General features: G+C 49.5%; 1 long non-coding RNA gene across 3 annotated transcripts; it reads right to left on the reverse strand.

The window, feature by feature from the left end:
• Positions 1 to 165: 165 nt before the first annotated feature.
• On the reverse strand, positions 166 to 18,331 carry LOC148109712 (uncharacterized). Of its 3 annotated transcripts, none has more exons than XR_015725300.1 (4): positions 17,153 to 18,331; positions 13,179 to 14,598; positions 5,532 to 6,237; positions 166 to 4,721 (listed from the first exon to the last, which is right to left on the reverse strand). It is a non-coding gene; the product is annotated as an uncharacterized LOC148109712 (long non-coding RNA). The 3 variants fall into 3 exon arrangements; XR_015725301.1 differs by having other exon boundaries at positions 166 to 2,422; positions 4,487 to 6,237; XR_015725299.1 differs by having other exon boundaries at positions 166 to 6,237.
• Positions 18,332 to 24,478: the final 6,147 nt, after the last annotated feature.

Consider the following 24,478-nt stretch of genomic DNA (forward strand, 5'->3'; position numbering starts at 1 on the left):
GCTGCTGCTGCGAGGGCCCAAGCGGGAGGCAGCACTCAGAGGAGCAGGTGATGGCGGGAGGTGGAGGCCGTGCGGAGATGCAGCCTTCTGAACTCAGTACTTGTTTGGACGTGGGAGCAGAAGAGAAAGGGAACTGGAGAAGCCTTGGGTTTCTTGGGGTTTTTTTAAGATTTCATTTATTTATTTGACAGAGACAGACAGCCAGCGAGAGAGGGAACACAAGCAGGGGGAGTGGGAGAGGAAGAAGCAGGCTCCCAGCATAGGAGCCTGATGTGGGGCTTGATCCCAGAACGCCGGGATCACGCCCTGAGCCAAAGGCGGACTCCCAACGACTGCGCCACGCAGGCGCCCCAAGCCTTGGGTTTCTTGAGCCTGAGGTTCTGCAAAACCAGCACCACCTGCTGGAAAAGCAAAGTGCGGAGGGGCTGGTCTGGGGGTGGGGGAAGGGGGTCCTGCCTTTTAGAGGGCAGGGCTCCCACCTGAGGACCACCCCGACTTGTAGCTCTGGCTACACGTGCTGTCCTGGCGACCACGCCAGTCGCTTCTCTCGCTTGTGGGTCCATGGCGGCCAAGGCTTCTGTTCTGCAGGTCAGGTGCCTGGCCGTTCTGGGTGCCGTGGGCTCTGGCCGCTGCGCAGAGACGTTCCTCAGAGACAGATGTGGAAACAGGGTTTGGGACCAGAACCCAGGAAAGACAGGAGAAGCAGCGGGAGCGGACCCAGAAGGAAGTCTAACGGAGATGCAGGTTCCACAAAGCTCGGCCACTTTAACGGGGAGCTGTGGAGCAATTGTTACCTGTCAGAGTGGCCTCCGTTGGGACGAAATGCCAGGGTCTGCTTTCCCCTGCTCTGCTCAGCCCGCAGCGTGGGCCGTCCTGGAGGAAGGACAAGGTCTTGGGAGAGGTGGCTCTCTTAGGCTGGTACCAACCTTGAAGGAGCAGACAGCTGGGGGCCATCTGCTGACCCCACTACCACGGCCGGGCAGTGGGTCCTCCTCTGACAGGGCATCTGGGTCGCGCATTTCTCTCTCTGCCCCAGACCCCAAAGCTTGCAGCTCTGCTTCAGGGCCTCCCTTCACTTTGTCACACTGCAGAGGGCTGCGGCTCGGAGAATCCTCAGGGAGGGGACAGACAGAATGCCAGCCCATGTCCTCCATTTTCCAGGCAACAGGACTAAGGCCCCGAGAGAGGAGTTGCCTTTCCTCAGCTCCGACAGTCAGTGAGTGGTGAACTCAGGACCAGCCCTTGGTCTGGTCCTCTGGCTCCTTGGCCTGTGCTTGTCCCAAGAAAGTGCCCAACAGCTCATGGCAGGAAGACCACGGCTCCCAGCCTGTGGTTGGGCTACATGTTGTGACCCCCAACTAGCCCATCAATGTCTGCAGGTTTGCGGGGAGATTGAGGGGCTCGCTCCCCAAAGCACTGAGTGAAGATGACACCAGGCCTGGGGAAAAGACTGAGTTCAGATCTCCAGAGAGGCGGGCACCAGAGGGCCTTAGAAGTCGCCCTACATTTTCCCAAGGCAGGGCCCATAGAATGTGTTGGGGACGAGCTTCCTGACTTTCCACCCCTTCCAGGAACGGAATGGCTGCGCTTCCCTGAGGCTGCCGCTTCTTGGCTGTACGTCGTGGGTCCAGTGAGTGCTGGGTGCTTTTAGGTTAGGGAATCAGAGCTTGATTTGAAGATCTTAGCCCAAGCATACAGGGCCTGATGGTATATGAGGAGGTGTTACCCCCATTAGGCTCCATCCCCTTTTCCCTTTATTTTCCTTTCCCTCATATTCTCTCCTATTTTTTAACTTCGCTCTATTTTATGTGGTGTCTGTTAAACTCCCTCAAATGCTCCCTAGAATGGTGTTATGTGTAAGCGACAATATTAATTATGACTTCTTTGGAGGCCTCCACTGTATCTTGGGACTTGCTGCGGACTGTTTTCTTCTGTGTCAGAACTTCGCAGGGTGGAGCTGGGATGGCTCTGCAGGGAGGCCTGACCCTGGCCTTCGCCACCCTGCGGTGCAAATCACGGTCCCATCGCTGAACCACTACGGGTGAGCTTCAAATGCTCCTGCTGTCCTGGCGGAGCCTGGCTTGGTGAGGGGCCACCCAAAATCCGGGCTTCCACGGGGCTGCAGGGGCGTCTGTCACCGCTCCTGCTGCGCCCTGGGTGTGGTGGCTGCCTGGCTCTGTAAGATCCGGACATGATGCGAGTTCACAGCTGCGGGCGGTCTGGGTTTTGCAAGAGCACATCGCAGTTCTTCGAAGTATTTAAATATCTCCAGGTCAGTCAGTCCGGTTATAATTGCCTTCACTTTGGTGTTTCCACAAGCTGGGGCATTTTTTTCTTCTGAATGGCCCCAAGAGAGGCATTCTTTCCAAGCTGACGCATCAAACCATCTACTCCAGGTATGAAGAGTCTCCAACAGCACGTCCTGTGGGCGAACACATCAGCGCCAGAGGGATCGAAAACGAGGCTCGTCCACCTCTCTGCAGAGCTGCCGCTATCGTGTCCAGGAATTACTGGGCCCAATATTGCTTCTAGGGTTCCTGAATTCCTGTGCTTGGCTCTGATGATTCTGTACAAAAGGAATTACTCATTCTCGGGTAGCAAGAGGACGAATCACCACAAGCAGAGGGTGTTTATTACTCTTTGTGGGTTATTTCAGATCACTGGGCAGGAGAGGGAAGGTAGTTATGAAATCTCTTGGAAATGACCTGTACATTGCATGAACTCACCTCTCTTAGCCTCTCTGTCCTTGCCCGTCCAGGAGGGGGCAGGAATAGTAACCTCCACCTTGCAGAGCCGGGGTAGAGAGTGAGAGCGGGATGACAGAAAACACCTGTACAGTACCTGTCACGGAGTCAAGACCGAGCTCCTTAAATGGTTACTACCGTGACTGTGAAAAAGGCACACAGTCATCTGCACATGGAGACTTTGTTAAGTCAGCGTGGTCGGCGGGCCAGCACCAACCGGCGGGCCAGCACCAACCGCAGGCCCCCGCAGCTCGCAGCTCGCTAGAAATGCTATTTCTCTGCCCGGCTCCAACCTGCTGATCGGAAGCTGCTGCGTTTTAAGGAGATCCCCAGGTGACTTATGCGCATGACAGGGCGAGAATCGTCCAATTAAGGGACATCAATTCTACCTTTGAATCTGGTGGATTTGATGGCATTTCTCTTGGCAACCCACGGAGTCAGTAATGAGTCTGTCGATCAAATCGAGGCATTATTTACCTACCACGGTCTGCAACCACCCCCCACCCCCCGCCCCGGGCCAGTCTGGCTCTGCGGTGGCTCTGGCCAGCCTGCTGCTGCCCCGCTCACCTGCCCCCTGCGGTCACCTGTGTGCTGGCCCAGGCTCCGGGGAGATGAGGGCTCCTTGTTTACTGGGCAAGCACAGATAAGGTTTCTCACAGCCCCACCTGAGCCCGGGTGCCAAGGTAAACTTGCTGTCCAGAATTGCTCCCTGACTGGAAAATGTGTCAGTCTATTTACTTCTCACTCCCACTGGAAAAAAGCCTGGGGGGGGGCAGGGAGTGGTTGGCCATGATATCATTCTTTCCACGGAACTTCTCAAAGGCATTGCATTTCACGGTGACTTCCAGGCACCGCTTGCGTTTCGCTGCGCCGCACGGAACAGAACTGGCCAGGAGCACGAGTTTCTCTTCCTTCTCCACAGCACTCTGCCCCCTCCCCCCACCTCTCTCTGGGGTTTTTACTCCCTGCGGGTTTTGCAGGCAGCCCTGGAAAGGAAACTGGAAGCCAAGAGGTGGGTGAGAGAGTTTTCCTAGCATTTCTGGCAGAGGTGACCTGCCTCTGGGGACAGGGTTGGTGGCTGGTGGGGATGGAAGGCAGGTAGGTGCTGGCTCCAAGGGGCAGGAAAGGGACTCTCCCTGGGAAGCGGGGGAAGGCTGCTGCTTTCAGACACATCAGAGAACTGGAAAGCAAACCGGTTTTCTAAAAGCCCTACAAAGGGTCAGCAACAGTTGCGGGGTGCATTCCTCAAAATCTTGTTTACACTTCTTTGGAGAAGAGCTCAGACTTTCTAGTTGGGCTTCTGGTGCGCACAAGCCACTGAGAGATGCCACAGGCTTGCATACAGCATGGAGGGAGGCTGGACTCAGGCTGGGGGGCGAGCCCATCACTCACTCCCCTCAGCAAGATCTCCTGCAGAGCCAGCTCGCTTCCATCTCAGGTCTGAGGTGCTTATTAAGAAAATAAGAATTAATAAAAGAAGAGCAGGGCCTTGCACAGACCAGTAAAAATAATGTGCTATGGACTGAGAAATAGGATCAATCCGGTCCAACTTAAGAACTTTAAAAATGTTATTTGTAATTTTTCAATATGTAGATAAAAATCAGAGACTAATAATACAGGGAGGCCCTGTGGACCAACTTCCCAGCTATATCCGTCAGGAAAGACTTGGTTGTGCTGTCCTAACAAACATCCCCAAATCTCAATGGCTGAGAGCAACAAAGGCTCATTTCTTACCCACCCACCTGTCCTCCACGGGCCGTCTGGAGACATCGCGGGCCGTCTGGAGACATCGCGTCTGCTCAGGGACTGGGGAAGAGAGAAGCTTTGACTCTGCACGGCCACGTTGGCCAAAACTTTTGTGCACGGGTTCATGAGGACAGAAACAGAAGTCACTTCCACTCCAGTTCGCCGGCCAAAGGAAGTCTCTAGGCCACCCGTAACTTCAGAGCGGATGGGCAATGCAATCCGACCATGGGCCTGGAAGGCAGAGAACCAGATATGTTCGGTGGGCAGCGCTAATGATGGCCACATCGTCTTTAGCAAATATTAGCATATTGCCTTATTTGCTTCAGGTCTTTTTACTTCAAAGGAAGTAAATATTAGAGATACAACGGAGTTCCCCTCTGTACTCCTCTCCAGCCCATCTCCTCCCTCACTTCCCAGAGCTAAGCACTGTTTTGAATTCAGCATTAGTCATCCTCATGCATGTTTTTATATTTTTTACTATTTCTATTGCATTTTTTATGTATCCATAAATGTTACAAAATATTACTTATTACGCCCTGCCAGCTTTTAAGCTGCATACGTGAATATATACAATATCAGAATCTTCTGCAGTGTTCATTTCTCCCTTAGCGTTACAATTGTGAGATCTTTACCTATGTCGACACAGGCTGTACTGTGCTCCACTGTATAACTATAATACGATTTAGTTATCCTATTTTCTCGTTGATGGACATTTAGGTGTTTGCGAAGCTAGAGCAAACATCTTAATACGTGTCTCCTTGTATCCACATACAGACTAGATGCCCGGGAGTAGAACTTCTGGACATGACCACCTACGACTTTACTAGTTCTTGCCAAATTGGTCTCCAAAGTACTTGTACCAACTTACAATCCCACTAGGAGGGAGTGAGTTTCTGTGACTTCACAGTTCTGCCAACACTTGGCATTGGCTGACATACATTTTTGCTGATCTGGTAGGTGTGAATGATGTTTTGTTGTTGTTTTGATTTGTATTTCTTTGCTTAATAGCGGAAGCAAGCACCCTTTTGTATTTCTACTGACCTTCTGGGGTTCCTCTTCTACAAACTGATGGCTTATATTCTTTGCCCATTTCTTCCCAAGTGCTGTTTATCTTTTTCTAATTTATTTGATAGATTTCTTTACATGTTACACTCATTGCAAGTGCTTTCTCTCAGGCTGTGGCTTGTTTTTCACTTTGTTATAATGGCCTTTTGTAATAAAGAAGTTAATTTTTACGAAGTCAAAATTATCGATTTTTTATGTTCTCTTTTATGATTGTTTGCTTTCTTAAAGAGAAGTTGTTCTTTATCTTAAGGTCATGAAGAATTTTTCTGTATTTTCACTCTGTGCTTTAAAGTTTTGCTTTTTGTTTTTAGTTCTTTAATCCACAGAGGGTTGATCTAAGGGAGAAATCTAATTTTGCATTTTCCATATGGATAAAAGTCGTTCCTAGGACTCATTTATTAAATAGACCACCCTCTCCCCATGCATTTGTAATATTGTCTCTGCTTGGTACTGTTTCCAAAAATGGGTGGGCCCGTGGCTAGGCTTTCTGTTCTGTTCCAACGTTTATCCTTTTGCCCAAACTCTGTTGTCTTCATTTCGAAATATTTTGATAATAAATCCTGATATCTGGTAGGGCAAGTTCTTCCACGTTCTACTTTTTCAAAATTGCTTCTCAGTTATTCTTGGCCCTTTGCTCTTCCAAATCCATTTTGAGAAATCAATTTCTTCCAAATCAGATTGTCTAGTTCCAAACAAAACAAAACAAAACACCCTGTTAGGCTTCAAATAAAATGCTATCGATGAATTTGACAACTTCATGATTGAGTGTTCCGATTCATATTCTTTTGTATGCATGTGCTTATGATTTCGCAGCCCTTGTTAGACCCTCATTTCCTCCTCCACTCACCTCTCCAACCCTTCTGACCTTGACTCAAACACTGCTTACTTCCTGTTTCTTACTGTAGCTTCGTATCTTTACTTCCAGTACTCACCTCTTTCAAAGGTCTCCTAATTCTTCTTTTCAGTGTGCAAAAGGTAAAAGCCAGAGACACATTATCACGTAAGGCAAGGCGGTGGAGGAGGGGCTCTCATAGTCTCCTGGGAGGAGATGTGCCGGCATAATTACATATGAAAGGGGGCACAGTAATCCTGTCTGAGCTTCCGGAGGTAGCATGGGTAGTAGTTAAGAGGCCAGACTGCTAAGTTTGAATCCTAGCTCTGTCACTTACTGACTCTGATCTTGGGCAAATTACTTAGGATCTCTGTGCCTCAGTTTGCCCTTCTATAATGTAGGGGTAAAAATATTATCTCGCAATATTATTATGAGAAATAAATAAGTTAATGTACTTAAAGTACTTGGGACGGTGCCTGGTATACTGTGTGTTATCTATTATTGTCATTACTAAGATGGGATTTCCAAAGCACATTGGAAATACAGCTAGTTTGAATGTTCAAACTAGACAATGTCAAAGTAACTCATTAATCCTAACACGGAACAAAGACGTTGCTGGTTAGCATTGCATCTTCTCAGTAAGGAGAAGGGCACTATCTGCGTAATTGAAGGTTTAATCATTAGTGACCCTCAGGGGTGCTAGTTTAGTGTTAACTGTGTCATAAATTTCACAGAATCAATGAGTTTAGGGTTGGATGGTGCCCAAGATAATCCAATCCAATTTCCCACCTCATACTTGAAGCCTCTTCAAATAAAGCTATACAAAAGGAAGACTTTTATGGAAGATCAGAAAGGCAGGAATACTGAAAGGACATCAAACCTACTTAAAAAATAAAAAAGAGGAGATGGTAGAAAACTCACATGAATCGGTAAAGGCTCAAAGGTTGCTCAGAGTGGACATTAAGAGAAGCCAAAGTGAAAGGACGTTTTCTAAGAGCTGATAGCCTAGGTACAGGAGAGAGTCTGATCCAGAAAAATGTCTGTGCCTTGGGAACCAAGGGAGTATTTGTCAAGACTCTACATCACTGCCTGTGTGGGCTATCTGAGAGGTTTGGAAGATGTCCTTACCCCTCCCTGCCCCCAGGCTGCCAGGGGACCTGACATTTCCCACCACTGGTACCCTCTTTGGGTTAAGACTTTGGGAGCCCTACTGAAAGTATATTCTCCATATAATTTCTTCTATATATATAGAGAGAGAGCTCATGAGGAGTAAACCCGTATCAGCTAGGAGACCCTTAGACTGAATTCCTCAGCATAGGCCTAGCTGAGAACAGGGTCATAAGGTACAAATACAGTGAAGGAAGTTCTGCTGGGCAGAGGGGAAGGAAAATGCTCACAGAGTGTGGGGCCCTCTTACAAGCAGGGGAGACCAGAATGGGAACTCAATGAAACCAAAGGGGGGGGACGGAGTGGGGAAATACAGTACAAAGTTGTGGTTGAGCACGTGGGAGGGGAGAGCGAAGAGTGGGGCAAATCACCAGCCTAGAGTTGCTGCTCCATCTGGATGGGAGCTGGCTCTGGCTCCTAGAAGTTTCTTCCCAAGGATCTGGAGAGCCACAGACCTTCAGGGAGTCTTGGCCCCCTCCAAAGAAGAGGGATTTAAATCAAGGACTCCACGGGGGAATCTCCCTTCAGAACTCAGACCCAACGGCTAGAGGCTCTTAGGTGCATGCACTGTGATGTGTCCCTGATGATAGTGGCCCCTTGTTATGGGGCAGCTGTTCACACTTCAACATCTCTTTTGCTGCTCTTTACACCCTTACAAGCTAGACAAGGCAATGTCATTAACTCCAAGTTATAGAAGAGAAAACTGAGGGTCAAAGAGCAGGACAACTTGCCATAAGTCCCATAGTTGGACAGGAAGAAGTCAAGCCAGCTTCACTTCAGGATCCCCACCACTGTCAGAAGAGAGCTTGAGGCCAGAACTGGTTGAGGATATGGCAGTCATTATCTCAGAGCATGGCTGCCCCAGGTGCTTACTCCTCAGGGACCGCTTTGCCAAAGGGGCTGCCCCCGATAGAGGTCATGCATCTGGGTGTGGGCACGTGGTATTGTCATGAATCCTGGTTGCTGACCTGGCCCCATTGCATCTCATGCTCTGGCTCTCTGGCCAGTCCCACTCCTCCATTCTCTTATCTTAGTTCATTCATTCATTTGTTCGTTCATTAAGTGGGCACTGATGCACTAGGAATACAGACAGAAAATTGGACCCTGTCACTGCCTTTCACAGTGTGGTGGAGGGGGGCATTACCTAAACTGACAAGGGCAACAAAATGTTGACTCTTCCCAGAGAGGGAGGGAGGATGGTGTCGTGATTAGGATCACAAACTTTGGAACCAGAATGGGAAAACAAATTATGGAAAGAGGATATATTTGAAGGTATAATGACTGAGACTTTCTTAGAAATAAAGAAAATATAAAACTTCACATTGAAACGACATAGTGTTAAACAAGATAAATAAAAGAGGAACTCACACCTAGATATATTGTCAGGGAATTTAAGAACATTAAGGACAGAGAGAAAATTCTCAAAACATCTATAAAGAAAAAGTAGGTCAGCTAAAAAGGAAAAGGAATTGAGGTGCCTGGGTGGTTCAGTTGGTTAAGCATCTGACTCTTGGTTTCGGCTCAGGTTGTGATCTCGGGGTGGTGGGATTGTGCCCCAAGTCAGGCTCTGTGCTTGGTGAGGAGTCTGCTTGGGACTTTCTCTTCCTCTCCCTCTGCTCCTCCCCCCCCCACACCAAAGTAGATAAATAAATCTATAAAAAATAAATAAAATAAATAAAAAGGAAAAAGAATCAGAATGACATGAAACCCCAATAACAGAACTGGACACAAGACAATGAAGTCATATTTTAAAGTTTTGATGGAAGAAGAATTCAAATCTAGAGTTTTATATCCAGCTAAAATACCATTTAAATGTAAGTAAAATCAAAATAGTATCAAGTATATAATGCATCAGATGCCTTATCCCAAAACCCCTTTTTGAAACATTCTTGGAGCTAATTTTTTAGTGCAGGAAGGAAGCTAGAAAAAAGCTGCAGAATAAACCTGAAGAAGAAGGAGAAGGAGAGAAGTGGAGGAGGAGAGGAAGAAGAACAAGAAAAAGAAGAAGAGGGGGGAGGAGAAGGAGGAGAAGGAAGGAAGGAAGGAAGGAAGGAAGGAAGGAAGGAAGGAAGGAAGGAAGGAAAGAAGGAAGGAAAGAAGGAAGGAAAGAAGGGAGAAAGAAAGGAGGGAAGAAAACATATAGGTAAGGTCAAAAATCAGACTGTGGCAACAAGACATTAAACTAGCTGGTGTTTTGAAAAGATTATAAAATATACAAATACGTGACAAAATTCATGGGGGAAAGAAAGAGAAGATATAAACACGGAATAAACACTGAAAGAAACCACAAACAACAGGCAGTTTTAGTGTAATAATATTATGAAGAATTGTAATTAGGAGACAATAAAATTGATGTAATTTTGGCAAAATGTAAATTTCCAAAATTAGAATAAGAATAAACAGCACACGGAGTTGCAAGTACTCAGTTAAGAATTACAACACAATCAAAGACCTCCCTCTTCCTGAAAAGCCCTAGGCTCACAGGGTTTTACAGAAAAGTTCCACCCACTTCTAAAGAGGAGATAATCACATGAGATATATAAATTGTTCTAGAAACTAGAAATCGGTTTCTCCTTTGTTATAAGACTGGTGTAACCTTTATTACAAAGTCAGATAAGGATTGTAAAAACAAACCAAAAAAACCTACCAGGCTATTTCATATTTGACTCTAGATATGAAAATTATAAACAAAATATTAGTTAACTGTATCCCACAATGTATTTCAAGAGTTACGACCAATTAAGGTTTATTCTAGAATACGGGGAAACTTTAACATGAGGGGAAAAAAACTATTAAGGCGATCTTTACCGTTAATGAACTGAAGAAGAAAAATTTTATGCATTTAAAGCATTTGATGAACATCTTTGAATTAAAAAAAAATACCTCACAGAACTGGAGTAAATGTGTATTTTCTCAACTTGATGAAGGCTATTTATTGAGTATCTACAGCAAATACAGTATATGGAGAAAGTTTAGACACATCCCTGCCAGCTCAGATGCCCGCTCAGTACTGGAGGCTTAGCCACAGCAGTATCATCAGAACAAAGAAGAACTAGAGGAAGGAAAGAGAACTACGACGGACCACACTGAAAACAGAACATAAGCAACAAATTATTAGTACCAATACGAAAGCTCAGCCAGTTTGCTGAATAAAGAGAATATTATAAAGATTAATATTTTCTCTTCATCAACAATGAAAAGTATGTTAAAATAGAAAATATTTTAAAAGTGTACAATTTGGGGGCACCTGGATAAAGAAGATGTGATATGAATACATGTATACGTGCGTGTGCACCCACACATACATACACACACACACCACGGAATATTATTCAGCCATGAGAAAGAAAGACATCCTGCCATTTGTGACAACACGGATGGAACCTGAGCACATTATGCTAAGTGAAACAAGTCAGAGAGAGAAAGCCAAACACCGGCGATACCACTTATATGTGAAATCTACTAAAGCGAACTCATGGAAATAGACTAATGGTGTTTACCAGGGGCTGGAGGGTGGGGGAAATGGGGAAATGTTGGTCAAAGAGTATAAGCTTCCAGTCACAAGATGAGTGGGGGAATCTGAAGCACGGTGGTTATAGTTAATAATACTGGGTTATATACCTGGAAGTTGCTGAGAGAGTAAGATTTAAATGTTTTCCCCGCAAAAAAAAAAAAAAAAAAAAGAGATAGTAATTATGCGATATGAGGGAGCTATTAGCTAACACTATGGTGGTAATCATTTTGCAATACGTATGGGTATCAAATCAATACTCCCGTACACCTTAAACTGACACAATGTTGTTCTGGCAATTATATCTCAATAAATCTGGTGGGGGGAGCCTTGACTGTGCATAGAAATCTCCTGGAGATCCTGACATGCGGATCTAATTCAGTAGAACTAGATGTGCCTGATACTCTGCACATGCTTCTAACATGCTCCCGAGCGACGGCAATGCTGCTGGTCTGGGGACCACGTTGTGGGTAGAAAGAAAGTAGATCTGCACCATCCTATGGGCAACCACTAGCCACATGAGGGTATTTCAATTTTATTTTAAATTAATTAAACCTAACATTTAGCTCCTCTGTCACACAAGCCACATTGCAGCTGCTCAACAGCCACATGTCGCTAGTGGCTACCATATTGACCAGCACAAAAATACAGAACGTTTCCATTATTATGGAATGTTCCATTGGACACCACTGGTCTACCATTCAACTATTAGATTATGTAAAACCTGTACAGAGGATCAAAGCAAGAGTGTCAATGATTTACTGTCAGCCTTATAAGGAGTTAACTTGGACTTGCAGGTGATGGTTGAGGACTGACCTTAAGTGACGGATTCTGAACACTGCTGTCACTGCATTGCATGCAGGAGTCAAAAGCATGTGCAGTAAATACTAAGCCAATCATACAAACTGAGCCAGGAAACACCTCCAAAGTGAGAATTAGAGTCCCGAGTAATACAAAACAAATCAGAAGCCAATAAGAATAAAGCAAATAAAATAGGTACAAGTAGCAAGTTATATATTTCAGGATGGCAGGAGTGGGGCATGAGGAAAGCTTATAAATCACAGGAATACAGAAGAAGAAGGACCAGAAGTTAGGGTTCATGAGTTGGACACAACAATGCCAAAAAAGAAACACTTGTTGAAAGCATCACAAACACAGTAGTGGTCAGAAATGTATCTGGCTCTAGCTTCCAAATGAATGAATGAATGAATGAATGATCGAACAAACGAACTAATCATCCAACCAACCAAATTGGAGGGAGTGGCAATTCGGGGGCTGGAGGAGTGGGAATACAAATTGGGGATGACGGGAAGACGAGATGGAAGAAATTAAACCACCAGAGAGGGTCTTCGCACAGCTTGATAATGGTGATGCATCCTAAGCTGAGAATGATGACCTGACATTTCTATACCAGAAATGTAACGAGAAAGATCAGCTGGAGAGGGATGGGAAATCCCTGTTGGTGGAAACACTAGGGCAGGGTGGTGTCTTGAGGGCCCTGAGACCAGATTCCAAGTTTGTGTTGTAACCACTGTATGACTTTGGACAAATCAGTGAAGCTAGCGACATTTTATCATCTTAAAAAATGGGGTTAAAGGCAATCTGTCCTACCTGGCTCTCAGGATTGTTAGCCTGGTAAATAAAATCACGAATGTGACCTGCAGTTGCGCCCCTGGGCGGAAGTGATGACTGCCGGTCGGTGAGCAGCCAGAGAGCTGTGGGCTCAGCCTTTCAGTTCTGAGCTCTGTGGCCTGGAGGGGACTCTGCCCACGGTCCCTGGGGCAGAGGGAACTGGGTCACATCGCTGACCCTCATGCTTCTCAGCCGCTGCTCAGGGAGGTTCAGGGCTTTCCTCCGAGGACACAGGACCCCAGGGGACAGAGAGCCCACCGGAAGCGCACCACACCGGGATGGAGTGCCCTAAGCTCAGGGTGACCCCTACCAGAGACTGGGGGCAGTGGCATCCCCTTCTCCCGCTGCATATCCCCTCAGGGCCAGCCGGCACCCCCTCCCCCCAGCTCCCCAGCACCGGTGTCCACAGGGCCACCTTGTCACCTGCTCACATGCTAGTGAGAACGTTAGGGGAGCAGCCCGTGAAGCCACCTCAACTAACCTGTGTGCCACTTGCCCGTACACGTGGTAGTTTGCGAAGCGCTCTAACCCGATCATTCCAGTATCCGCTGAGGAGTTGTTCGGATCTTCTTTCCCTCGCTGCGCAAGCAGGCAGAGAAAGGAGAGATGACACAGGAAAGATGACATGGCAGACGGATGACCCAAGTTTTAGATGGTTTGTACTCAAATCCTGTGCTACTATAGGCCTTCTGGGCGAGGCCACCAAGGGGGCGGCTTTTCTTTCCAGGCCCCTGGCTCTCAGATGCACCTGCCTGCAACCGGCCTTCCCAGCAGTCCACACGGGCGTTCCTGCTTTTTCTCTGGGCTCTCTCTCTGTGAAAAGCTCTTACTGTACTCACTCCCAGGGCCTACCTGGGTTTTAAAGGATGGAAGCATCGAGAATGGCAGGCTTCTGCCGCCTCCTGGTGACTGTGAGCATTGCCCTGGCAGCCAACCCATTGCCGAATTGCACCAAATCCACTTCTTTGAGATCATTTTCTTTCTTGAAGATACATACTCTGGGGATTTTTTCAGTTTTTACTGTGTCTGGACAGATTATAAATCATGAGATCACACCGTGAGCCTCAGATGGAAAGTCAGGAAACCTGGACTCAAACCCCTTGTGTTTCGTGGGATACCGGGCAAATCTTTCAGCCTCAGTCTCCTTGTTTATAGAGTGGGAAGGCTGTGTACAAGCTGGAGGGACTGTGACGATTGAGCAGTGCAGCGTATCTGAGGGTCCTGGAGCGGAGCTCGAGGAAAGTCCCAGGTTCCAATGGGTCACCCTCGTGGCTCTGCAGGACTGTCGTCACCCCTGCACTTGCACTGAACTCAATTCAAGTATTTCGGAGAACTGTAGCATTGGAAGGCAGTGAAAGGCAGGCCACAAAGTGGTTGTCAGAGGTTCCCTGTAAGGCTGGTTAAAAGTAGCCAGCAGCCCAAGCGTTGCTCAAATACTCCTGTTCCCAAACCTCACCTCATATCCACTGGGAAAAGGTTTCCAGAGCAAACTCCCCTCTCAAGAAGCAGTCCATTTCCTCTTTGAGCAGCTCTGCCTGGGAGCAGGTCCTCTCTCCCTGGTGGGTGAGGACCCCACTTGACTACACTTGCTGAGGCCCAGAAGTGAGGTCAAAGGGCAGGCTTGGGGCCTATGCTATATTCTGCCAAAAATCCATTTGCTTTATTCTTTGGTGGCTTAAATTGGGGGGGTGGCTACCTGGTTTTGCCTTTATTAAAACACCTCATTCACGGATTTCCCTGCTATGGAGTGGCTTTGGAGTAACAGATTCTTGCCTTACAAAGCAGGCATTCTTGAGTGGGTCTCTTGGCCATTCATAGCTCCGTGTGGAATCCGTACCTTGGCGCCCACAGCACGGGAATCAGGGCTGCCATTGCTGAGAGGTCATCTGGGAACAACAAGCCTGGATGCGAGGGATGGAGAACATTGAGGGGACCAGTTGAGGTCATCTGGGAAGAAGAGCACCCAAAGCCAGAGGTTGGGGAAGCGTCCAGGAAAGGAGTAAGAGGACAATGGAGAAGGCGGTGGCAGTCATTTGACAGTTTGGCAGAGAAGATGCTGGAAATCATCTCATACTCAGCTTTGGCCACCTGTGGGAACCATAAGAAGTCACGCAGTCTGGAAGGCTACACAGTTCCTTACACTCTTATTGAACCGGAGTTCGTGCCTTCTGGGAGGAAGGGGGAGGGAAGGGAATGGCCATGGAGGACCAGGTCCCCATTCCTGCCTCTCCTTTTCTTGGTGCATCACACCAACATTTCCCTATTTCTCTACTTGTGGGGCCTCTAGATAAAATTAAGTCTGCATGTTTTATCTCCCCTGCTAGATAGTGGGTGCCTTCAGGGTAGGACCTGGGGCTGATTTACTCATGTCTCTGGAGCCTCACAGAGTGTCTGTCATACAGCAGGTGCACAAAAATGCCCGTTGCATTTAAATGGCCAGCGAGTCATCTGAGTCATTTAAAGTTGGAAACCTGACATCATTCAGGCTAGTAGTCCTCAAACCTCGGTGTGCATTAGAATTATCTCGGGAGCTTTAAAAAAATATATCAGTGTCCTACTCCCTACTCGGACCAATTAAATCAGAATCTTGGTAGCAAGATTTTCATAGTTTAAATGCCCAGAAAGAGCTCATTACCTGAAGGCAGGATGCAGTGAATCCTTTTATAAAGCTGAGAATCGCTTTCTAATGCATGATAATTATCCACTGTATTATGTTTGAGTTATCTCGTAATGCATTTTCTTAAAGTTGAGCCCGTGTACACAAAATACATAGAAATTGAAATTTTTAAAAAGGAACTAGGAAATATAAAAGGGAAAAAGGTAGTTTGCACTGGTTATTCAGAGACTTGTCCATTCATGGAATGGCAAAAGATTCAGTGTAATGTAATGCTTGAGCTGAATATTTTTTTTAAAGGGGGGTACAAATAAGGCTGGGGATGGAATGGAGTGAGAGAAGGAAGACCCCCGCCTTTTAGTAAGAGTCATTGTGTGACCTGTTGGGGCAGATCCTGGGAGAACCTTCCTTGGGAGTCTGTGTATATCTGAATGTCCTTATGTTTAAATAGGGTAGTAGCGATATAAACCCAAGCGTGGCTTTTAGTTATCCTGAAGCATCTGCTAAGAGAAGCTTGCGTGGCCAGCGCCTTGCCTGCACGGACCCGGCTGCATGAAGATGGCAGAGAGGAAATGCGGACCACAGCACTTCAAGCCTAGAGCCAGGAGGGACAGGAAGCCCCCCGACACCTGTTTCTCTAAGCATGGTCCTGAACCAGCAGCGTGGACCTCATCTGCTCGTCCCTAGAACTACTGATCTCAATCTGCATCATAACAAGATTCCTGGCTGATGGACAAACACACAGAATGTTTAAGAAACATGGCCTTGGGGCGCCTGGGTGGCTCAGTCCGCTACGCGTCTGCCTTCAGCTCAGGTCATGATCCCAGGGTCCTGGGATCAAGTCCCTGCATCGGGCTTCTTGCTCAGCAGGGATTCTGCTTCTCCCTCTGCCTCCTGCTCCCCCTGCTTGTGCTCTCTCTCTCTCTCTCTCTCTCTGATAAATAAATAAATAAATAAAATCTTGAAAGAAAGAAAGAAAGAAAGAAAGAAAGAAAGAAAGAAAGAAAGAAAGAAAGAGAGAGAGAAAGAAAGAGAAACACTGCCTTGAAGGGTGCCCCACTCCCTGTCTTCTGAAGACCGCCCCTGGCCTTGAGAGGCTTGATCTTTTCTTACTCGCCCCAGTAGCCAGTATGTAAGTCTTCCAATATTTGAACAACCTTTCTGAGCCCTCCTGTTTTTTTCTGTCCATAGGGAAAAGAAAAAAGAAAGGAAATAGCTGTCATCCCTGATCTGAGGCCCAGAGGGAGAGAGGAAGAGATCAAAAGTAAACATCTGTGATTCTGCAAATAGAAAATGAGATGTTTCCCAGGAGGGCTGGGTAGGAGCTCTTGGGTGCGTGGCTGGTCCTCTGTGGTCCCATCTGAGGTGGCTGGGCTCCATCCAGAGCCTTGAAAGGGAACCCCAGGCCTGCCCCTCCTGGGGCAGTGGGAATGCTCAGCCAAGCTCCTGGGAAACTTGAGGCAGACCTGTCAAGGCACAGGCATCAGCAGGGCGGGTCCCCGGCAGCTCCTCCGCTCACTGGAAACCTTCAAGAAGGAGTAGGATGACATAGACCCTGGATATAGGACACTCTGTACAGGTAACAGGGCCAGTTACCGCCTCCTCACCCCCAGCTCTGAGTCAGTGCCTTGTCCTTCCTCTGTCTTCCTCTATCTAGAAAGTGATAGAGTCTCAAGCCCTCTTTCTGCTGTTCTTGTCAAACGGTTTCTCTGCAAGAAAAGCCAGAGCATCACAGAGCAACAGAGCAGCCAGTGCGCTGGGCTGGGGACAAGCATGGGGGTTGGAGGAGTGAGGGGATTAGTGCCAGAGATTTGCTCTCCCAGAAATCCCATGATCCATACCTGGACGGGCATCCCCATCAGGGCTCCCCCACATGCTCCCAGTGTGTCCCTTCCTCTTTTAATCTTCGACACTCAGGATAACCTGTTCTGTAGAACAAGGTGTCCATGAACCTTTGTTCTCCTTCAGCACCACACTTAGCCCTTCCTTCCCAAAGCCGAAGCCCGGGACCTCCCACCAGACAGGCTCACCTTGGCTCAGATGCAGTTTCCCTTTCCTTGTTCTGGATTCTGGCCAAGAGCGAGCCTCAGATGCACCAGCCTCGGGAGCATGGATTCCCCCTGGAGGGCTCCTAGGGGGAGGGTGCTGGGGAGCCAGGTTTAGACCAGTGGCTGTGCTCTGCCATGAGGGGCCCTCCCCACCCTGCATCTCCTCTCCACGGAGGTAGAGGAGGCTGGGAGCAGTTTGGTCCTGGAGGCCCTGAGCTGGTGCTCGTCCGTGCCTGGCTTTGCGCCTTCATGAAGACGCGGAGCTGGGTTTTACCAAGCAACTACTCATCTCTGACCCGGTACCAGCCAAACCAGCAGAAGGGGACGCATTCCTGGCTGTAGGTTGAGAGTGGAAAAGAAATACTTTCTTTCTCCGGACATTTTTTTCTAGGTGTTCAAGTCATGGTTTGTTTGGGGATAAAACTTTAAATGTTGGTGCTCTTTAACCAGGAATTCCATCCTCCTGAGGACATTTTCAGGGCTATGAACACAGAGCCACACAGATGTTCCCGACGTTGCCCCGTAAGACTGCGTAATGCTCAGCAAAGTAGCATAAATGTTCAACAGCAATGCTATGGTTAAATAAATTATGACACAGCTTTACGGTGGACAATGATACCCAATAAAAGTAATGCTTCCAAGAATTGTCAGGACGGAATATACAAGAATCACGTGAATAGAAAAAAGTGGGATTCAGAACTGTACAGAAAATTAGCTACAACTGTGAGCCTATAGATAACGTGGATGCGTATATGTGTGTGTATAATACGTAAGAGAAAAAAGACCAATCCCTAAATATGAATAGCACTTATCTGTGGATTATTTAATTATGGTTTTGTTTGTTTACTTGTTTCCTTATGTAATCTTTTCTATATTTTCACGTTTTGTCAGATTTAAAATTGTTTTCTCTGGGAGGGTAATCTGTATAAAGGGCCCTCCTTACTCTCTGTGCAGTCAGTTGGCACCGTGCGGGCTCCCTGGGCGCCTGGCTCCCCTCCTCAGTGAGGGGCACAGCTGAGTCCCCGCCCCCCTGCTCCTGCCGAGCAAGTCTCCGGCTTCTCCAAATCCCAGCCAGCTGTGTGTGTGGCTCTGCGGGCCACCAACCAATCCTGCATGTCACCTGCGTCACGGAAAGGAAGCAAGGCAAATGGCGAGCTCCAGTCTCTCTTCCAGGGTCCCCACCTGTCTTTGTGGGTCCTGGTTTGTCCTTTTCCCTCCACTCCAGGTCTGTCTTCCCTTCCCACCTGCCAGCCCTAGGGACTTCAGGCCCAACACTTAATGCAGGAATAACCACTTTATGTAGACTGCTCAAGAGCGTCCACAATTGCACGAGGTCTAATCACCCCAAATACCTTTATTTTATATCATTCACAGAGGTTCTGCCTCTCTGATCAGACCCCCCGGATACAGTGGGGGGCCCAAAGACACACAGACAAATACCAGGTCCAGGTGTTGATACCTAGACACACTACAAAGGTCAAACTGCCTCTATAATAGCGTGCCCCCTCTCTTTTAATCCTTGACACCTGGGGTAATCTGTTCTATGGGACAGTTGGCCCAATTTCTCCAGCAAGTCAATAGCATAGAGGAAAAACTAGGAGTGAAGAAGAGGGGACAGTGGACTGCTGGGTTATAAGATAATTAAGGGACAGGATACCCAATGCAAGGTTTAGCTACGTCCTGATTAGAATAAGCCATCTTTGAAGAGATAGCTTTTAGATAAACGGGGACATCTGGTCAGACACTAGATACTGGACCATCAGGGAATGACAGCTCATTTTGGTAGGTGTGACAGTGACATTGGAGCTCTGCAGGAAAATCTCATTTTTGAGATATGTTCCAAAATGACACAGTGCTGGGGATTTGTTTTAAAATATTTCGGCAAAGAGAAAAAAAGGAAAAAGGGATAATGAAGCAGGGGTGGGACATTTCTGACGGCTGTTGAATTCGGGTGGTGGACGATGGAGGTTCTTTTTAACTTTCCCTTTATTTTTTGGATATGTTTAAATCAGCCCAGCTGGGCGCCTGAGTGGCTCAGTCGGTTAAGCATCTGCCTTCAGCTCAGGTCATGATCTCAGGGTCCTGGGATCAAGTCCCCGCATGGGCTCCCTGCTCAGCGGGGAGCCAGCTTCTCCTTCTGACCCTCCCCACCTCGGGCTCTCTCTCTCTCAAATAAATAACACAGTTTTCAAAAAATAAATCAGCCCTGTTTCTCTGGCACATGGTGGGGTTTGGCCCTAAGTCTTTAAATATCTCCAGCTGAATCCCTGCCTGAGAACAGAGCAGGGAACTGAGCTAAACTCTTGATGGGCAGGATGGCGTTCCCCCACATCGCTCCATGTGCCCTTTCCCCAGATGTTTCCCTAAGCTCCCTCTCAGAGGAGTGCAGGCGCGGTGTGTCCCCTGTCCGGCGGCCGCTATGACTGTTCAATATGCTGCTCCTGGCCGAGCTGGAGGGGACTAGCGTCCAGGACTTTCTGTGGTCCCCAGAGAGCTGCAGGCTCCCTTTTCTCCATCCCAGCCTTGACATGCAAATCCAACTTTGCTTGGGTTTACCGGTAAAGACCCAGGCTTGCGCAAACCGAGAGTCTATGAATTCTATGCCTGCTGCGCTTAGGGCCAGGGCAAGGAGGAGGGTGCCCCGCACCAGGACGGGGATGGGCTCTTGTGCAGAATCTCATGGCAATAAAAAAAAGGTTCCATTCCACCCCCAGCCACCCCCTTCACCCTGCCTCACCAATTAACAAATAGTTATTCAGTGCGAGCGCTGGAAGTGAACTTAGAAAATGGTAATTCTCCATCTTAAAGATATAACGCATGAAGGCCCAGAGAAGTGTGCTGAGCCGCCCAAAGCCGCTCTGGCGGGAATTTGTCATTTTGGCCAGCTGCCATCTGAACACTTTCTTTTGAGATCGCTAGGAGGCAGGGCCCCCTGCACCTTGGAGACTGGAGGCTGAGGGAGGTCGGACTCATTGCACTGAGCCCTAGCAGGTGGGGAATGGGCTCCTGAGCCCTGGGAGTCAATGCTGCCGCCTGAATCATAGGGGGTAAGATAAAGGTGTGAACCGAGGTGGGAGGGGGCACAGCAGCAGCACGTGTCCTGGGCAGCGGTGCCCACAGAGCTAGCGGCTAGCAGGGGCGGCGCCCTGAGCAGGCCGGTCCTGGGGCACAGGGCCGCCTGGGCCTGGCCCGTCCTCCCCTTCTCTGAGCAGCCTTCTTCCTTGCTGCGTTGGTTTCCTATCCCTGCTATACCCAGTTACCACAAACGCCGTGACTTCAAACAACACAAACTGATGATCTGACAAGACTGGAGGTCGGAAGTCTGAAACAAATCTGACGGGGATCAACTCAGGGTGTTGGCCGGACTGGTTCCTTCCAGAGGCTCTGGGGAGAATCCATTTCCTTGTCTTTCCCAGCTTCTAAACGAGGCCTTCTCCTGCATTCCTTGACTCATGGCCCCTTCTTCTGTCTTCAAAAACAGCAGCCAAGCACCTTCAAATCTCTTTCTGACCTCTCCTTCCAACATCACATCTCTTTCTCTGACTCTGACCTGCTTCCCTCCTCGAAAGACCCTTGTGGTTACATCAGGCCCACCCGGATATTCCAGGATAATCTCCCCGTCTCAAGATCCTTAATTTACTCACATCAGCAAAGCCCGTTTCCCCCTGTAAGGTGACATACTCACAGGCTCCAGGAAATAGGACCTGGCCATCTTCGAAGTACCATGATGTGGCTGACCATGCCCTCCAATAAATTCTCATCCTGTTTCAGAAAACCAAGAACTGTTTCAATTACTGTTGACCCTGAAACAACTTGGGGTTAGGGCTGCTGACTTCCTGCACAGTTGAAAATGCACAGATAACTTCTGATTCCCTAAAAACTGAATGACTGAGAGCCTACTGTTGACTAGAAGCCTTACCGGTAACAGTCGGGTTACACATGTTCTGTGTATTATATGCTATATTCTTACAGTAAAGGAAGCTAGAGAAAAGAAAATGCTATTACGAAAATCATAAGGAAGAGAAGATACATTTGCGGTACCAAACTGCATTTATCAAAAAAAATCCATGTGCGATCGGACCCGTGCGGTTCGAACCCGTGTTGTTCGTGGGTCAGCTGCTTTCGCAAAGGGAAGCCCTGACTAGCGTCCATACAACACTTGGAATTGTTAGAGCTCCAGCTGGGATCTGCTTTCTTCGAAGAAAACAGAACCTCCAGAGAGTCAGCGGGACCCCGAAGAGAGGCATTGCCAGTATCTTGCACACCTGCTGGACCCCCATCACCGGCAGCCTCTCCAGCTGGGAGGAACCTTCGCCAGCCTGGGGCCTCCCCACAGAGCACGTGCTCCATCGGGGTTTCGGGGTAATAGGCGGGCAACGTGCAAGAAAACCTGAAACAAATCCACACCCCGGATTCAGTAATTCCCTATCCCAATAGCTACCTGAGGACATGCGGTCTAAGGACGCACCGGCTACACCGCCCAGGAAAGCCCCAGGGCCCCAGGCCCCGCAGGCTGGGGAAGGCAGGTGCTCTCCGCCACTCCCAGGGAGGCGGGCCTGCTCCTGCCTGCAGTTGGTCAGCGCTTGCCCTGTGCGCTACAGCCCTCTGGCGGCAAAACCGAGTCACCCCAAGAACAGAGGGCACCAGAAAGCCCTGGAAATGCGGATGAGGCCTCAGGTCTCAGACTGCAGGGGAAGGAAAGAGGCAGTGCTCTCCCTCCCTCCCTCCCTTGCTCCCTCTTGCTCTCTCCTTCCTTCTCTCCGTCTCTCTCCCCTCCCCTCTTTCCCTCCCTATCCCTCCTCTTTTCCCCCCTCTTCTCCCTCCCTCTCTCCTCCCCTTCCTTCCCCTCTCTTCCCCCCTCCTTCCTCTTTCCTTCTCCCCCTCCTCCTTCCCTCCCCCGCTCTTCCTCAGCATCATTGCCTCTCTTCAGCCATCCTTTCCATTCGCCTCCTCTGTTTATCATCCTAACCTGGCCTGACCCGGCTCCCCCAGCCCTGGAGTCCACATGTCCTTCTAGCTCAGCGCCTACTCCAACTGCCAAGTTTCTTTTCTGTCTGGTATTTCGCCTCAGTTGCTTGATCAAGCTTCACCACTCAGGGGTCAGTGTGCGGACGACCCACAGATCAGTGGCCGTGGCCTGTTGCTCCCGGGTCAGGGGACTTGCTCTCCGCGGGTGGGGCAGCAGAGCCGCCCCAGGTGATTGTTACAAATTCCGATTCCAGGGCCCCACCCTGCACCGGGGGAGCGGCACTTGCTGGAGTGAGGTCTGGGGAGGCCGATGACTGAGAATCTCCCTGAGAGGCTCCCCGGCCCTCTCAAGTCTGAGAAACCCAAGGGAGCAGCGTTGGCCTTCCTTTCCCTGCCACACGTGCTCAGTCCTGAGCCGTCTCTGACACCCACGCTCTCTGGAGGAGCTGCTTGCCTCTTGCTTTTTTCCTAGCATCATGGCCCGTGCTGCTCCCTCTGGAACACTCTGACATCGCAAGGCTGGACCTCTGGGCTGGCTGCTGCCTCAGTTCTCATCCCCCGCAGCTCTGGCCAAGTGGCTGCCCGCTGGCCACCTGGGGCAAAGCACAGTGGACTGGCGCTGAGGAGAAAGGTCGAGTGTGCGCACTTCCTCAGAGGGAGGCCCCCAGTGCAGGGCGGGGGAAAGCTCACACGGGGCCCCCGGGTTGGGACAGCAATGGCCTGCACTGGACACACGGCCAGGAAAGGCCACTTGTGGGTCGAGCCAGCCTTCCCACTGTGATGGTCTGAGTCCACTGGGAACAGTGGGAAGAGCTGGGAGACACATGATGGATGTGAAAGCCCCAGGCTGCAGAGGGCCACACAGCTGAAGAGATCCCCCTGCAGCAGCGCGGAAGGGCTAAGAAGTCAGGTGTTTTGCAGACTCCCACAATCCAATTCCACGCACGTGTATCAAACCCTGGTGACGCACGGAGCACAAATGAGGGGAACTCCAGGCCCCATCCTCTGGGGGGGGTGACCCACACATGTGAACCCAGAAACTGGAAGACAGAGCTGGAAGCGCTCTCCAAGCACTCGCAGACTCTTTCTGCCCCCATTATAAAAAAGAAACTGAGGCCCAGAGAGGCCGGGAGTACAAAGCTCAAAAGCCAGAGGGGGCGGCCCAGGTGCATTAAGTGCTGAAGGCGGAGCCTGGACGGGGCACCAGTGAGGGCCAGCACGGGGCCGGCCCAGGGGGCATCTAAACAGAGCTCTGGAGACACAGGAGGCGCTGAAGGACGCCAGTGGGAGGGGCATCCAGGAGGCGGGGAAAGAATGACACCAACCTGGGACCCTGGTGCTCACTGAAGGACGAAGAGAGAAGGCGGGGGAAGGGCCTGCTGCATACTGGCTGGCTCCATGCCAAATAAAACTGCAGGGCCCCTGTCCGGTCAGGGGTCTGCTGGCTCCCACCTCAAATCGGAGGCCCCGTGACCCCCAGGGACTCCGGGCTCTGCGCCAGAGGGCACTTGTACTTCTAGCAAGGGCAGGCAGGAGATGCTGGCCAAGCTGCCGACGCCAGCCCTGAAGGGGGACAGCTGCTGACCCCCATCCTGAGAGCTCATGAGATGTGGGCCCCACCTGACCTCCCTGGGCCCTCAAGTCCGTCTCAAGTGACCTAGGAGCCACCCTGGGCAGAGGACAGCAGCAGGTGCAGGACAGGGGCGGGAGGGGCAGGCTACAATAGGCTCTAGTAGGCACTAGAGCCCCAGGGCTCAGAGAAGAGGGTGAGATGAAGCCCCACCGTCCAGTCCGTCAGAAAGACAGAACGACTAAGAACTTCAGGGCAGCAACGGCAGAGCACTGAGTCCCACAGCAGGGGCCCCTTAGGAGCCACGGAGTCCTGGGTGACGGCACAACGCACACGCCCGGGAAGCCGGCCCTGCCCAGGGGACCCAGCCTGCATCCCTCTCCTCCATCCTAGGGACCTTCATCCCCAGCTTCTGGAAGGCACGACTGACCAGCATCAACGCCCACTGGAGGGGGCACTGAAGAAATGAAACGAGACACCAATGCAGATGTGCAGAGGCGGCAGCGCTGGGGGGGACGCAGGACAGAGAACCCGGGCCACAGGTGACCGCCGCCAGAACCGAAAAAAAGGGCTCCTTGTAT

This window comes from Ursus americanus, chromosome 7 (genome assembly GCF_024610735.1).
Source record: "Ursus americanus isolate L20-20 chromosome 7, mUrsAme1.1.p, whole genome shotgun sequence".
Classification (NCBI taxonomy): domain Eukaryota; kingdom Metazoa; phylum Chordata; class Mammalia; order Carnivora; family Ursidae; genus Ursus; species Ursus americanus.